We start from the raw sequence: 17,074 nt of genomic DNA, 5'->3' as shown, positions 1-17,074 counted from the left end.
GGGTAAAGTTAGAGCTAAATTTATTGGCCAGTAGGTCGGGTATATCTTCAGCCTCAGCATAAGTAACACTGTTCACAATCAGCTTAGTGCATTGCTGTAATGTGCTTTTGAGATTAAGAACCTAATTAAAAATGCCTTATGATTGTCTTTGGCCTGGGTAGCCATTTAGCCTCAAACTTGGGTTTTGTGGATTTTATTATGCTCCTGAGTTGTTTGTTTATTTCAGTGACAAGGGCTGTAAAATTCTGGGAATTACTTTTCCTACTTTAGCTTAAAAATCTCTTCCTTTTATTGCAAAGCTTGCTGATATCAAATTTCCACCAAGTGGTTTGTTTCTGGGGTGATCTCTGCACTTATTCCTACAGGGTACAGCTGCAACTATGCAGCTATTTACATGCTGGTATAGCCTGGCGGTATACTTTTCTGTGTATTCAATGAGTTTAACTGGGTTTGATGGAGATTTGAACCTTGTCAGTGTATTATTTAGGAGTAGGTAGTTTGTCTTAATGAAATTTCTAAAGGTAACTTGGTTGGAAGGGATTTCTAGTTTCAGTTTTATTTCGAGGGAGATTACTTTATGGTCAAACCTAACAAGGGATGAAGATATGCAAGGGATGGTAGAAGATGCTCCCCTAGTAATAAAGAGATCTCTTGACCTATAATATCCTCTGGTGTCACTATTCCTGCATTGTGGGGGTGTGAGATTCTTCGTCCTTTACCTGCATTCTTATTCCATGTGGTTTGGTATCAGAGTCTTCTTCTGTAAACCTTAATATTCATTTGCTTTTGCAACATTCATGACAGTGCTGTTTGATACATTCCTTTGAACATATAAATTGTAGTGAAGACTTAGTAAGTATGTACTGCTACAACAGATATGTCTTTCCTTGGTTTATTTTAATCCTTATGTTTCTGCAGAATGTGTAATTTACAATTTCTCAGTACATTTTTTATATCAGAAACATTACTGGATAGTCTACATATTTCTTTTTTCTCTTTTTACTGCTACACATTATGGTGTGGTTTCACTGTTGATCATGTTTCCTATTTCTATTCTCTGTAGCATGCATTAACACTTACCTCCTTCCATTTCCTTATCTGATTATGGCCATTTGACTTCTTTATTTATCTAGGGAAGTGGCTTTGATCTTTCATTTGCACCACACTGAGAAACCATCTGTGAATCGTGTCAGTAATCTTCCTTTGTCCTTTTAATCAGCATGAAGATCTTATCTGACTTCTTTGACTTGTAATACCTAGAATTCATTTTGCTGACAATGAGATCTGGATATTGTATTCACCTATTTAATTATGTTTTCATTTATTAATCAGCCTACTAGATTCAACTGTCTTTTTAAGAGAGTAATATGGAGGGCTGGTCTCTTTAAATGCCGTACTCAGTCTTTCATAACATGCAAGTGGCGAATGAGAAAATCATCCCCAAGACAAGATAATGAAGTGGTTGCTAGTCTCTCTTAGCCTTAACCTTCTTGGCTTTATACCCAGACAAAATAAGAAAATGTGTGGTGCAAAGTTAAGAATTGTAAGGAAAGTGACTGATACTTTTTCCTAATTAGAGTGGTCACTATAATATGTAGTTTTTAATAAAATTATTTTAACTGTTTTGTTAAATATGTTCCCTGCTCCTGAAGTAAATTGCAAGAACTCGTAAAATATATTTTTAGTATATCAAAAACTTTAAGAGAAGTGTAAGTCTTTTGTAAAATGTAATAAAATGAATTAAACATAACGTTCAAGGAAAGCCAGATAGGCAAAAATAAAACAGTATTAAGAAAAAAAAATTCTTGACAAGAAACTTTAAGGCAAAACAACAAATTAAATAAAGTAGACAGCAACACTGAGAGTGAAAAATGTAAAAACATGTAAACTAAACACTTTTGTTCAAAAAGTTTAAAAAACAGGGAAGTACCGATATTATAAATATTTTTTTCTGGTTTAGAATAAATATCAATCCATTTCCAATGGAAGAATTCTAAGACTATGCATACATAGATTCACTTCCAGTCAAGAAACATTGTTTTTTCAATCTGTCTATATCTATATCTTTGTGTACATCTATCTATATATCTAAGTATACTATCCATCTTGTAAGACAGATAAAAGCAACAGCAAACAGAAATACTGTAGATAAAATTTATATGTACTCAATAAATACTGAAGTTAAAACCTCCTTCACAAGTGTTAAATTAGGCTTCCTATTGAAATGTTGGCACTTGAATTGCTGAGTGCCAACATGCCAGGAAAAAGACCAAAAGTAGAGCAGAAGAGTGACTCGTGAGTGTCGCTATCCTTTTTTAAACTTCTTTTTTTAGGGGTAAGTCCTCTGCACCCCTAAACTTGTATATACGAGGTCCAAGATCATAATACCATGGAGAAAAAGGGGTTTTCTGGGAAATGGCCATCTCAGACATAATATATGCAAGTGCATTTTTTTCAACAATTTAATCTCTTGTGTTTCAGGGTTATTCTAGTGAGTCCCAACATTTGAAATTGTTACCATTTGGGTTCCCTATTGAAATGTCGGCACTCAGAATTCCATGTGCCGACATGCTGAAAAAAAAAGACCAAAACTACAGGAGAAGAGTTCATAGGTTCAGGTAGTCATCATACTAGGCTATCTTGCCTAGGGCATTTACAAGCCTAGCCCCAGCCATTTTTTTGCTTACGCCACCCCTTTAGTATGGGGAACTATACCCATTATTTTGCTGTGCCTCTGAGATCCAGGGATTACCTCAGTGTCACTGCTCGACAAAGATCACTCTTATCCTTAAAACTTCATTTTTTGCCCCACTGAGTCTCCCAAACTTATATATATCAACTTTGAAATTGCCATACCAGAGAAAAAAGAATATTCTGGGAAATGGCCATCTCGGACTTAATATATGTAAGCCCATTTTTTTGACCTTTCAGGCTCTCATGTTTCAGGACATGCTTTAATGGGTCCCGACATTTGAAATTGTTACTGTTTGTGACTGATCTATATAAGATTTACTAAGTTTCTCCTTATGTAGTATGTGACTCCTAAAATCAGTAAACCAGACAAGATATCTTTGTTGTTTTCTAAAAATTTATTTATATTTATTTATTTATTTGAAGTTTGTTTGCCAGGATAATCCATTGGACCGAATGAGCCCATTTTCAATGGAGTCCTGGGGAGAAAAGCTCCAAAAGATACAATATCAAAAATATCAAAAATACAAATAAGAATAAAGTAAATTATAATAGGTAGAACATAACATCTACTGTTTGATAAGTATCATAGTAGTACATATAAGCACAAGATAGTATTAAGAAAAACAGGAAAAGCAACAGAAGAGCAAATACAAGAATAACAAATAAGTTTACACTTTTTAATTTCTATATTCACTAATAAATGTAAAGAGAGAAAGTATTAGTTAAGGTTCTAGTTAGTAGGTGCGAGTAGAGGTGCCAAATAGAGCAGTGTATGTAAATGAGGTCTTAATGCAGTTAATAACAGAGGTAACTCTTTGCAGACCAAGATTAAATCAATCAGTACTTTTTTTGGTTTATTCATACATCTGTAAACAAAGAGTTTTTTGCACATTCTTTGTAATACGAGAAGCTTTATGACCAGTGAGAACCATAACAACTTTTATGTCCAAGTGCTGTCTACATGACACTTAAAGTCTGCTGTGAACATGCTCCTTTACCTACTTGCCCTCCTAATACACACAAAGTGGTTAGTGGGGACATGTGCAGACCACAGAACTGCTGTGGTCTCTCTTCATTGAGTTACAAGGACCTATTCAAGTCCAAATCAACAAACCCCAAAATTCACTTCATTTCACAAGTGTCCATACATATCTTCAGCCTTATTGAGAGAAAAATCATACATGTGCATAATGAACATTTTGACATGATGACCACTATAATTTCCACATCTGCATTGTCATGGTTACACATTGTCTCATTTCCACAGCATTACTGAGGATGGCACTATCAGCCTTTATGTGAGATGTTGTATATGTTCTGGGATATATATTTGCATTCTGGGCATTGCATCTGACTTGTGGAGAACAATTAGCTCTTTTACCACTATTCCTGTGTTGTGGGGGTGTGAGGTTATTTGCCCTTTAACTGCGTTCTTATTCCATGCAGTTGGGTATCACTGCCTTCTTCTGTAAACCGTGTCCTATTTTGTTTTTACAGCATTCAAGACAGTGTTGTTTAGCACATTCCTGTGTACGTATAAATTGTAGTGAAGTCTTAGTAAAAGTATGTACTACTGCATATATGTTTGAATATTTTTGAGTGTAATACAAGTAATCTCCGTGGTATCCCCAAAGTCTCAGACAACCCACTAAACAAGTATAGTGGGTCCAAAAACAAAAGTGTAAGAAACTTCTCTTTGTGGAAGATTTTCAATCCATATGTATCTAGTTAAACACTGTATATTAATCAGATCAGATAATGGTAGTAGAAGTAGCGAACTTAAACTCGTCCTAACACTACCTACTTAGTTACTTCTACTATCATTATCTGATCTGATTAATATACAGTGATTAACTAGAGAAGTTTCTTACACTGTTTTGTTTTTGGACCCAGTATACTTGTTTAGTGGGTTGTTTGAGAACTACTTCTAGTACCATTATCTGATCTGATTAATATACAGTGATTAACTAGATATATATGGATTAAAAATCTTCCACACAGAGAAGTTTCTTAAACTCATTCTCAAACAACCCACTAAACAAGTATAGTGGGTCCAAAAACAAAACAGTGTAAGTTTGCTACTTCTACTACCATTATCTGATATGATCAATATACAATAATTAACTATATATATATATATATATATATATATATATATATATATATATATATATATATATATATATATATATATATATATATATATATATATATTGAAAATCTTCCACATGGAGAAGTTTCTTACATTGTTTTGTTTTTGGACCCACTATACTTGTTTAGTGGGTTGTTTGAGATTTCAAATTATATATTTTTTATTTTTTTTTTAATTTTTTTATTATTTTTTTTTTTTTACTTTGGACCAGTTTAAGTTCACTATTTCTACTACCATTATCTGATCTGATTAAAATACAGTGATTAATTAGATATATATGGATTGAAAATCTTCCGCACAGGGAAGTTTCTTACACTGTTTTAATATTTTTGACTGTCTTGCCCTGATTTGTTCTAATCCTTATGTTTCCGCAGAATTTGTAATTGACAATTTCTCTGTGCATTTTTTATATCAGAAACATTACTGGATAGTCTACATATTTCTTTTTTCTCTTCTTACTGCTACACATTATGGTGTGGTTTCACTGTTGATCATGTTCCCTATTTCTATTCTCTGTAGCATGCATTAACATTTGCTTCCTTCCATTTCCTTATTTGTTTATGGTCATTTGGCATCTTCATTTATCTAGAGAAATGGCTTTGATCTTTCACTTGCACCACACTGAGAAAATGTCTGTGAATTGTTCCCATAATCTTCTTTATTTCTTTTAATTAGCATGATGACCGAATCTGACTTCTTTTGACTTGTAATACCCAGAATTAATTTTACTGACAATTAGATCTGGATATTGTTTAACCCTTGTTTAATTATGTTTTCATTTATTAATCAGCCTACTAGGTTCAAGTGCCTTTCTAATGGAGTGACTCGAGAGACCTGTCTTTTTAAATGTCTTACTCAGACTTTCATAACATGCAAGTGGCAAATGAGAAAATCATCCCCAAGAGAAGCTGATGAAGTGGTTGTTAGGGTTTCATAGTGTTAATCTTCTTGTCTTTATACCAAGACAAATGATAAATAAGAAAATTTGTTTTGCAAAGTTATTGAAAGGGAAATTATTGATACTTTTTCGTAATTAGAGTGGTCACTGTAATATGCAGTTTTTAATAAAATTATTTTAACAATTTTGTTAAATATGCTCCATGCTCCTGGAGCAAGTTGCAAAAACTGTTAAAATTTGTCTTTAATATATCAAAAACTCTAAGTGAAGTGTCAGTCTTTTGTAAGAAAGAAATAAAATATTAAACATAATGTTCAAAGAAAGCTAGAGAGGCAAAAATAAAACACTATTAAGGAAAAAAAATCTTGATGAGAAACTTTGACTCAGTAATGAGTTGAATAAGGTCGACAGCAACACTGAGTGTAAAAATGTAAATGATGCAAACTAAAGACTTTTGCTCAAAAAGTTTAAAAAAACAGGAAAGTACCAATACTATAAATAACTTTTCTGTGTATTAGAATAAACATTAATCCATTTCCAATGGAAGAATCCTAAGACTATATATACATAGATTCACTTCTGGATTTTATTAACAGAGTACTAGTGTCAAGAATGGCAGCTGTCTTTAACAAGATAAATGGTAATGCTAGAATTTCAAGACAGTTTTGACCATGTTTGACCAAAGTCAAAGCAAGGAATATAAACTTTAAAACTGTTTGGCAATGAGAGAAAAAATGACCTGATTGCTTACATAATAGCAAACAGTTATTTAAATGCTAGTACACTGCATTACAGAATGCATGTGAGAAATCTGGGTTTCATTTGGGCTTCTGAAAAGAAAGTGGCAGGAAAGGAATGGGTGATGGTTAAATTACTAAGTGCATTAGAAAAGCAGATGATCACTCATCTCTAGGAGGTTACTCATCTTTGGCTGTGGTTGTGCAAAGCATTTCATTTAGCAAAGTTAGGCAGTCTTGAAAATTGCAAAGTGAAGCAATGATGTGGGAGGAAGAATCCCTTTGCTAGGAGGCATTTTGGCATTGCTGGTGTGCTATGAGTGATAGCTAAGCTGTGGTTGAAAGTCTACATACATTTTACTTTTCTCTTTCTAAACGGAAGGTTCCAACTAAATATTGAAACATTTGAAGATGCAAACTGTTCTTGTTCCTCACAAGTGAGTAGCGAGGTGTTCCTGTTGTTGCTTTGATGGGCATGTGGCCAAACATCTCATTTCTATTTTAGAAAACTTATTTTGTTTTCAAATGATTGGAATGATTGAAAGGTAGGGGCTAGGTCCCTGTTGAATGGATAGCAGCCTGAGTGATGTAGTGATCTGATTTAATGAAGTCAAGGTCATACAGATGCCCTAGAAGGTCCCAGTATGAGATGCAGCTATACACTGGGATCGGGCAGAACTACTGAGCCCTTCTTCGTGTAGAGCAGTTGTGAGCACTCTACTCTCTCTTTCTCCTGCTATATGTGTCCATGACATTGTCCCCTTAACTGAAAACCTATGCCCTGTACATTATGTGGCTACTTTCCATCCATGTCTACCTTTACTATTCAAAGGATATCTTTTTGAGGGTACTCCAGGAAAACGTTACAAGTCCCATAAATGGTTATATATCATTTTTACTTTTCTCCCACTCCTGCCACTGCATTATGAAGTGTCTATTAAAAATGAGGTGACCATCCATAAAGGGTGTCCCTGTTTGCAGCACCCATGGTTTGCAATAGACTTCTTTCATTCTACCTTGTGCTCATTCTACACATACTTCATGTACCATTTCATTCTTTCTTATTGTACCTTATTTCTTCCACTGGTATGATACCCCCAGATGATGTTGGAGGGTTTCTCCTGGGCTGCATGGCATGCTTTCACATTTTGTGCTGAGCTATAGCAAGCTCACAGTGGGAATATGTACTATCTCTGCAATGATGAGGTCTACAGAATCATATCTGAAATGCTGGAAGTATCTTTTGCCATCACATGCCACACTGCTTTTCAAAATGCTTATTGTAGTTTATGCCCCTATTAAAAGTTAAATGTCCTCTCAGAGAATAAGTAACTCTACCTAGACTGATGTAAGAGGAATTCATTACATTAGTCATACCATGCTTCAAAACGTCACTAGGAAAATGTGCTTTAAGTAGGCTGGGACCAGCTACTTGTTAGTAAATATACATCAAATGTTTGCGGGTTTCAAAGCTAAACTTCAAGTTCAGTTTCTCAAAGAAAAAGAGAGTGTACACGCTTCTGTTTCATTATCTTGTGTAATGGATGCATTGCATGTATTCTTCTGTTTTACTTCCTGAGCCCAGGTCATGGCTAAAAAGGGTTACCTGACTAGTCCACTTCCATAATTGTCAAAATCAATCTACGATCAAAAGTCTACTTTGAAACATATTTATCTTAGATTTTTTTTTTGCATATATCTCTGGTGCAAGACAGACATGGATCTTAGCCTTTTTTGACATAAGCATTTCTTCTGGAGATAAAATTGTCATCTAGTAATAAATTCGGTAGTTAAATAAGAACCATGGCGATCTTGTTTCTACTCTCTCACCATGCATTCTTTCCATTTCTTTCTTAAAACTTGTACATCTCTGTCTGTCAGGCCATTGGTATTATTAAATTTGCATTAGGTGCAGCGCAAATTCTATTTCTGCTACATAAAGTTTTTAAGTTCTACACAAGTGAACAGACATTTATTATCAGAATCTATCATGTCGAAAAACCACCTGTGTTAAAACATCTTCTCTTTTTCAATAGCTGCATGTAATGCACCAGAATTGAAGTCCCATACATCTTCCAATTTGAATGGGGATCTAGTGAAACTGTACTTCTGGTGAAGGCTTTTTTTCAGTCTATCCATGTCTACATCTATCTATGTATACTATCTATACAGATAGATAGGTAGATAAAAGCACCAGCAAACAGAAATAGTACAAGTAAAATATACATATACTGAATAAAAACCTGAAATTAAAACCTGTTTCACAAGGATTAAATTTTACTTTCTATTGAGATGTTAGCACTCGACTTGCTGAGTTTCGACATGCCAACAAAAGACCAAAATTACAGGAGAAGAGGGAATCTCAAAGCTTGCTATTCTTCTTTCAGCTTCTTTTTTGCTGGGGGGGGGGGGGGCAAACCCCACTGCACCCCTAGACTTATATATACCAACTCCAAGATCACCATACCTTCGAGAAAAGGGAATATTCTGTGAAATGGCCATCTCAGACATAGTATATGTAAGTCCATTTTTTGAGTATTCAGTATCTGTATTTTGGAACTCATTCTAGTGTGTCCTAACATTTAAAATGGTTACCATTTGGACTCCCTATTGGTATGATGGCACTAGAAATGCCACATGCTGGCATGCCAAAAAAAAGACCGGAACTACAGGAGAACAGCATATCCCAAAGATCGCTCTTATTCTTTGAACTTCTTTCCCCCCCTTGCTCCCCCAGACTTATACATACCAACTCTAACATTGCCATACCTTTGAGAAAGGGGAATATTCTGGGAAATGGCCATCTTGGACTTAATATATGTAGGTCCAGTATTTCATTTTTTCAGTCTCTCATGTTTCAGGACTCACTATAGTGGATCTGGGAATATCTATATTAGGGTTGATCTATATTATATCTGCATAATTTTCTTCTGTGTAATATGTGACTCCTAAAATCAGTAAAGGAGACAAGATATCTGTTTTTTCTAAAAATAGAACAGTTTAGGCAAATTAAGTCTTCATGAAGTTAATAACAGAAGTAATTTCTTTGCAGACCAAGAGTAAAGCAATCAGAACTTTTTCTTGGTTTATTCGCACATTTGTAAATTAACAGACTTTTGCACATTCTTTGTAAATTTGAGAAGTCTTTATGACCAGTGAGGACCAGAACAAGTTTTACATCCAAGTGCTGCTATGCCACACTTAGTATCTGCTGTGACCATGCTCCCTGACCCACCTGTCCTCCTAAGACACACAATGTGGTTATTGAGGACAGGTGCAGACCACAGGGCTGCTATGTGCTATCTTCATTGAGTTACAAGGGTATATTCAAGGCCATATCTACCAACCCCAAAATCCATGACCTTTCACTGGTGTGCAGAGCTTGTGAGTGTCATATATTGTCATTTAGGTGGTTTTTTTTTCCATTCACAAGCTAGGGAATGGTTGCAATCATCACATGTCCTAGCAAGAGCTGCCTCTGAAGTGTACTGTAACAGCTTGAGGAAGGGATCTATTTGACTGGATACATGGGTCTCTGTTCCAATTTGCCACCTGAACTCCATTGTAGAGTTTTGCATTACTAGAATACCAAATCAATCAACTTATGGTGCCTTTTAAACCACATCTAGGATTTTGTAAGTTTAACCATATCCAGACATCTGTTCCTAAGCATCAAAACAGACACAAAAGTGAGTGAAAGGAAAACTGCATCATTCCATAAGACAGGAGCACAAACATCACAGTTACTGGCACAATTGCAGTGACCACTTTAATAATAAGATAATACATAGAATTACAATGAATGCTTTAATAATAAGATAATACATAGAATTACAACAATGACTACTTTAATAATAATATAATACATATAATTACAATGACCCCTTTAATAATAACATAATACCTGGAATTACAATAATGACCACTTTGGTAATAAAATGATACACAGCAGCTCCAAATTACACATGGCTAAATCTTATCTACCTGTTGAGTTCAGAGGTAGCTGCCTCATTTCCACAGGAATCATGGACAGTGCAGTAACAAGTTTGGAGGATGAGTGCGAATCATCAAGTACTTATTGCTATGATGATGCTTTTCATGCGGAGTTTGCTAGTTTGACCTCAGCTGACTGAATGATGAAGGTGCAGGCCTGATGAAGAAGCAATACACTGGGGTATAAAATGCCAGGATAACATCACAGAGGATGGCTTCCCATTTTACTTCCTTATATAAAGTCTCAGTGTGCAGGGACACATATGCATCCACCTATCTCTGTGGGCAGGTATGTTTATGTGTACACTCAGCTCTACAGTCTGGCCTTGTATAGCAGTTCTTTTTAGAAGTTTAAGGTAAAATTATTCCATTAATCTTCACATCATGAGGACTTGAGTTTAAGTGCCTCTGTCTGCTTTTGATTATTCTGCAACACTATGTGAGAAGCTCAATTAAGCAGACGTTATTCTCAGGTTGCCCCTAAAAATGGGCAATTCTACTTAAGAGGGTTTTCCCTGTTAAGAAATAAAAAAGAAAAATCTCTTTCATGGTCAGAAAGCTCCCAAACCTTTCCTCATTAGCTTATCAGTAAAATTAACTGCAGTAATAGAGTTTTGGGTGAACTGTTACCCCCCGTGCCTTGAATTATTATTTTTAAAGCATCATTTAAGAAGGTGGCAATGTAGTATATTAGTTAGAAGAATAGCATACAGAATGTCTAGCAGACCTAGAGATGATTAAGTGTTTATTATTAGTTTCTCTTGAAATGTAAGGCATGTCCGAGAGTTCAGATACTTCCCCAGGCATCACACAGTAATCCAAGTCAGTGAGGAGCCCTAAATCATCTGCTTTTCTGACCTGCACTCTTGCCACAACTTATGCTAGAGCTCACAGATAGCTAGAAATAGCATGTCCTCTTATGCATAGCTTGAAAGACCACTAGCAAAAGCAAAAAAAAAACGTCAACCCCAGTGCAATTGGAGTCAGCAATAAGGCACAAACCAGGAACTGAAGCAAATAGTTTTAATCCAAAAAACGCACCGAGTCGGTGCGTTTTTTGGATTAAAACTATTTGCTTCAGTTCATGCTTTGTGCCTTATTGCTGACTCCAATTGCACTGTGGTTGACATTCTTTTTTTGTTTTTAAGTGAATTCCTGTATTGGAGTTTGGTCTTCTATTTTACCACTAGCAAAAGCTTCAACATACTGCTGAGTCACTAAGTAATCCAACTGACATTGCAGTTGGTTGCCTGTGATGACTGCTGCAGGGGATGTGAGATGAACCAGTAATTGTTGAACATTTCTAAATGAATACCCTCCCACTTACAATTCTCTCTTTGCTGTTAATTTTTTTGTCTCTGTCACATTTGTTTTTTCTTATCACTAAAAAAATGGACAAAATCACATAGATTTTAAAGAATGAGCAAGAATGAGCATTTCAGCCAGATGAAAAAGAATGTATTAACCATGAAGAATTGTAGTCAGGTAAAGTGAACTGCTCATAATCATATAGTAAAGAAGGAATCCACGAGCATCGATATCATGACAAGAAGATGTAGTTTCTTTACAGTTTGACACTGCACAGCTAACAAGGCCATGGTCAGACATAGAAACCTGATGCTTTGCTGGGTTTTATACCGAAGTGGGTGAAAATGAAGAGTGACAAGGCAATGGATAGTTTTACAGGTAGAGGCACAGTGTGCAGAGTTACACTTTAGCTATGATAAGAACAAATGTGCCTGCCTGAAATCATGCAAGAATCTGCAGGGAAGGTTTTAATTCTTCTAGAAACAAGACTAGCTTCCAACAGATGGTTTAAGTAATATATTTATTAGTTTTATTGGCTGGGAACGTCCAGGTAGGCTATGCCCCTTCACGGTGCAAGCCAAGGGAGAAATATACATGCATCCAAATTAAAAACTTATGCAAGAAAAAATACAGCTTAAAAATTATTTAATCAGTGTACAAAATACTCAGGCTTAAATGAGTAGTATACATAACAAGACATTCAGTACACAGTTCAGAATGTGAACTGGTGCTTTCCCATGAGGCATGCAGATTGACTTCTCCTTGCTGACGACTGTGTAATAATGAGAACAGAGATGTAAATAGGACATTTAAAAACATTTCTTATGTTTTGGAGAATGCATCTATATTTCCTGACCCATTTGTGAAGTTTATTCTGCTGCTTGGTCCGTAGTGTCTTGTGTTTGGAACTTTGGTTGATTTTCAAAGTCACTATTCATACTGTTTTTTGGATTTATTTTGCAGGTGGTAGTTGGATTTATTTTGCAGGTGGTAGTTAGATGTCCTTCTACTGAATATGTTGTTTAAATCATTACAGGTGCGATATCTAAATGTGAGCTGGCAATAATTCCCTTCTGTAAGTAATTCTTCTGTTAATCAGTGCTAGTGTGATATCTATATGTGCTCTGCCAATGGCTCTTTTTTCATGAGAGATTTCTCCCTTTATGATTTGGTGCAATCATGGAGTTGGTATATATTCAATGTCAGGGGGTGTGCAGGGGTGCCGGCTTCCCACCAAAAATGAGAGAAGGTATCGCACTTGGTGGTCAATGTTATGGGTTGGTGATAATATTTTGGTTAGTATTTGTCAGTCAACATTGTTTTAGATTATTCTAAGTATATACACAGATACAGACACCCATATATATATATATATATATATATATATATATATATATATATATATATATATATAGATATATATATATATACATAGGTGTGTGCATTTGTGTTTGGGTGTATGTATAGTAACAACTTGAAGCCTCCAGTACCACAATTGATGAATAAAAGATAGTGATGATTTTTTTAATTAAATATTATCTTCTAAAGAAAAATAAATTCTAAGTACAAACAAAGCATAACAATGTGAATTGCAAAAACTAAACAATTATTGGGTATATACCCACTTAACCATCCTTCTTTTTCAGTTGTAGCATATCAAAACAGTGAGGAACCCAAAGTCTTCTTTCAATTCAGAAGGGTTATAGCCACAGGTAAGTGATTCTGTCTGGGCTTCAGGAATACTCTAATGCATAAAAGTCTTTTTTTTCCTGAAGTATGCAACAGTGTCATTTTATACCAACTTAGTTTTGCCTGATAAAACAGAAAATGCATCTTTAATCTGTTGAAGGAATCCCTTCTCAGTTCTCCTTGTATGGACTGACAATGTTTTGTCTGAGTGTACTTTAGGCTTGGAATTCTGAATTTACACTGGCACTTCAGGTTCTGAATTTTCAACCTACATTCACCTAAACCAACCTGGCTAGAAACATGTATTTTCCTTCCAGTGCTTTAAATGATTAATGTGATACATTTGCTCAGGTTTATGTCTCACTGTCTGCCTTACCGTGTAATTTACATTGCTTGTTTTCTTGAGCATTTAAGGTGGCCCTTGTCAGTGAATCAGGAATTAGTTTTGAGCTGTAGAACTTTTATTTATTTATTTTATTTATTTTACATTTGTTAACTGGGGGTGTCTGACTGAGCCGAAAAGGCTCTTTTTCAGCAGAGGCCCGGGGAGAAAAGCTCCACAAAGAAAAATTACAGACACATTTAGTTATTTAGACATGATCAGTATACACACAAATTACAAGAGACATGTTTTTACAGTGGTATGTGGCACATAAACAGTTACAGTGGAGAGAACAAACAAACATAAAAATATTAATTTAAAAAATAAAGGTAATTAATAGATTTGTGGTGTACAGCTGAAATTTGGAACATAGGTAGAATACATACATAGTACACAGGTACAGTACATACATTGTAGATTATCCAGTGTCTGTGAGTAAGATTGAAAACTATTATCAAGTAGTCTAGATTTAGTATGCATACGTTATCCGCTTTCACTAGCCTGGGGAGCAATCATGGCACTGTCAACTTTGCTTCAGATGTTGCCTGATGAGGTCTTTAAAGGAGGCTTCGGATGATGTGTTTTGAATGCTAGTTCCATTTTTTAGCCACTGAACTACTGTATAGCTCATCTGTAAAACTATTGTAGCTGTTGATGACTTCTAGTAGTAGTTTGCTTGATGATCTAAAAGGCCTTTTGGCTGAGTGATGTTGTACTAGGTTTTTGAGGGCAGGACACTTATTGGGGAGGTAATAGATAGAATGACAGAGGCAGAGCTGATTGTAGGTAAGGAGGTTGGGCAGTTCAAGCTAGTGGAGCTGTCTCAAAGCAGTACAGTGATGAGTTCTATATAAGCAATTTGCAGCAAAGTGGGCAATTCTGTTATAGCAGGTTTCCATTTTGCTTAGTTCAGTTTTGTTGAGATTAGTCAGAATGGGAGATGCATAGAGTAGGGTGGATAGAAGTTGGGAGCGAGCAATGGCTGATCTTGTGTTGTTGGTAAGAAATGGTTTGATACGGTAGAGTGACCCCAGTTTGGCATGTACTTTTTTAATGGTTAAGTTGAGATGACTGTCAAATTTTAGGTTGGAGTCTATGGTTATTCCCAATAGCTTAGCCTGTGCCACTGGAGCAATTGGAGTAGCATTTGTGGAGTAGATAGTGAATTGACTGTTAGTGTTTTTGTTATAACTGGTTATAATCATAAGCTGAGTTTTCTTTGGATTGAGGATAAGTTGGGCTTTGGTAAGGTAGTTTTCAACATCAGAGAATGCGAGTTGAGTTGTTTGCAGGAGGGTGGGAATGTTTTGTGCAGCACAGATTAAGGTAGTGTCATCTGCATACTGAATTATAGATGCATGCTGTGTGGAGGTATGGATGTCATTTGTAAAGACTGTGAATAGTAGTGGTCCTAAGATAGAACCCTGTGGGACTCCTATAGTTATGGGCAGCTGAGGAGAGAGAGAATTTTCCCATTTCACAGCTTGGTACCTGTCAGTTAAGAAGCTTTGGAACCAGGTAAGAGTGGAATTTGATAGGTGATATTGGTTTGGTTTGTTTAGCAGGATTTGGTGTGAGACTGTGTCATATGCTTTAGACATATCCAAAAAAAGAGTTGACACCTGTAGGCCTTAATTTTTGAGACGGTTTACTGTGTCTGTGAAGCAGAGGAGAGCTGTAGTGGTACTATGGGCAGGTCTGAAACCATGCTGAGTAGGTGACAGGATGTTGCTGTCTAGGAGATAGTTTAGCATCTGGGTATGGATGCATTTTTCTAGGATTTTGGCTGGGGGGAGAGTAAAGCAATGGGTCTGTAGTTATTAAGTTCAGTGGAGGTCCCGCCTTTATGTATGGGTGTAACATAGGATATTTTCCAGAGTTTGGGCACATAGTTTTCAACAACTGATCTGTTTATGAGAGTGGAGACTGGGATAGCAATAGCATCTGCTGTAAGTTTCAAGAAATAGCTGGGGAGTAGGTCGGCTGCTGTTGATGAGGTTTTTAGTTTGGAGAGCATGCTTTTGATTGAAGTGGTGGAAACTGTTTTGAGTGTAAAGGTTGTATTAGTGTTATTTGTGTTGGGGGGATAGTGAGGAAGGAACTGTCCTGTGATACTAAGGATAGAATTGAGTTCACAAAGTGGGAGTTGAATTGTGTTTCGATGGGAACTTTAGTGTCAGGGGTGGTTGGTTTGGGGGTAGCCTTTTGGGTGGATTTTAGTAGCTGGTTTACATTTTTCCAAAATTTTTGGGGATTATGTTGGTATTTAGTTTGTAATGTTGTGTAGTAGGATTTTTTGTCAAGCCTAATGCATTTTTTGCATGGTTGCGCAGTTCTTGGTACTTAGTTAGGTTTTGTGTTTCTTTGTTTTTTGATAGTAAAGCCAGGCAGTGTCTCTGGACTTGAGGATTTGTTTGGTTTCTTTACTGAGCCAGGGGTTTGTAGAGGTTCAAACCTTGATTTTGTGCGATGGAGCGACAGTGTCTAGGTGTTGTAGAAATGTTTTGTTGAAATATGCTACAGCCTGGTCAAGTGGGAGGGTTTTTAATGGGTTCCAGTCACAGTTACAGAGTAAAGTGTTGAGGACCTCAGGAGAGAATTTTTTTTGTGTTTCTAGTGGATATATAGTTAGTGGTTTTGCATATGCTTGTTCTACTACATATAAAGTATATTATGTTGTGGTCACTTAAGGTGTCTGGGAGACTGCCTGTGTGAGGGTACAATGTGGGGTTGTTAGTTAGGACCCAGTCAAGGATGGATTCCCTTTTAGATTTTTTAATCACATCTAGTTGGAATTTGGACTAGCTGCTGGTAGCCATGGAGATTTATTAGATTATTTGGTGGTTATGATATACAGGTGAACCACTCTAGGTTGAAGTCTCCCAGAATAAGGGTTTCTTGTGAGTATGTGGAAGAACACCAGGATAAGAAGTTTTCAAGGCTAGCAGGTGTATTACCAGGTGGAATATAGATCACAATTGTGGTGATGACCTTTTTAGGGTGAAGTTGAAGTTGTGAGATAAGTATGTCCCAATTATTGGGGGAGGGGTAGGAGTTTGGTAATTGACGGACAGTTAAGTTGAACTTGTACAGTAAGGCAGTTCCACCCCCCTTTATGAAGTGGTCTGTCTTGTCTAATGATATTGTAGCCGGTAGGGAGAACTTCTGAGTTAGCTATGTTTTTATTTAGCCAGGTTTCTGTTAAAGCAACTATGTCTGGG

The 17,074-nt window shown here is 36.1% G+C and overlaps 1 protein-coding gene across 2 annotated transcripts in view; it reads left to right on the top strand.

Moving 5' to 3' along the window:
- Positions 1-13,428: 13,428 nt before the first annotated feature.
- LOC122811103 (low choriolytic enzyme-like) overlaps positions 13,429-17,074 on the top strand; it is a 298,499-nt gene continuing 294,853 nt past the window's right edge. For both annotated transcript variants that reach the window (XM_044082680.1, XM_044082679.1), the window contains exon 1: positions 13,429-13,494. The gene's annotated coding sequence lies outside the window, so the exon portion shown is untranslated. The remainder of the gene's footprint in view (positions 13,495-17,074) is intronic.

This window comes from Protopterus annectens, chromosome 9.part0, assembly GCF_019279795.1.
Source record: "Protopterus annectens isolate FY-2018-M chromosome 9.part0, PAN1.0, whole genome shotgun sequence".
Lineage (NCBI taxonomy): Eukaryota > Metazoa > Chordata > Ceratodontiformes > Protopteridae > Protopterus > Protopterus annectens.
This window is presented reverse-complemented; position numbering and strand designations above follow the sequence as displayed.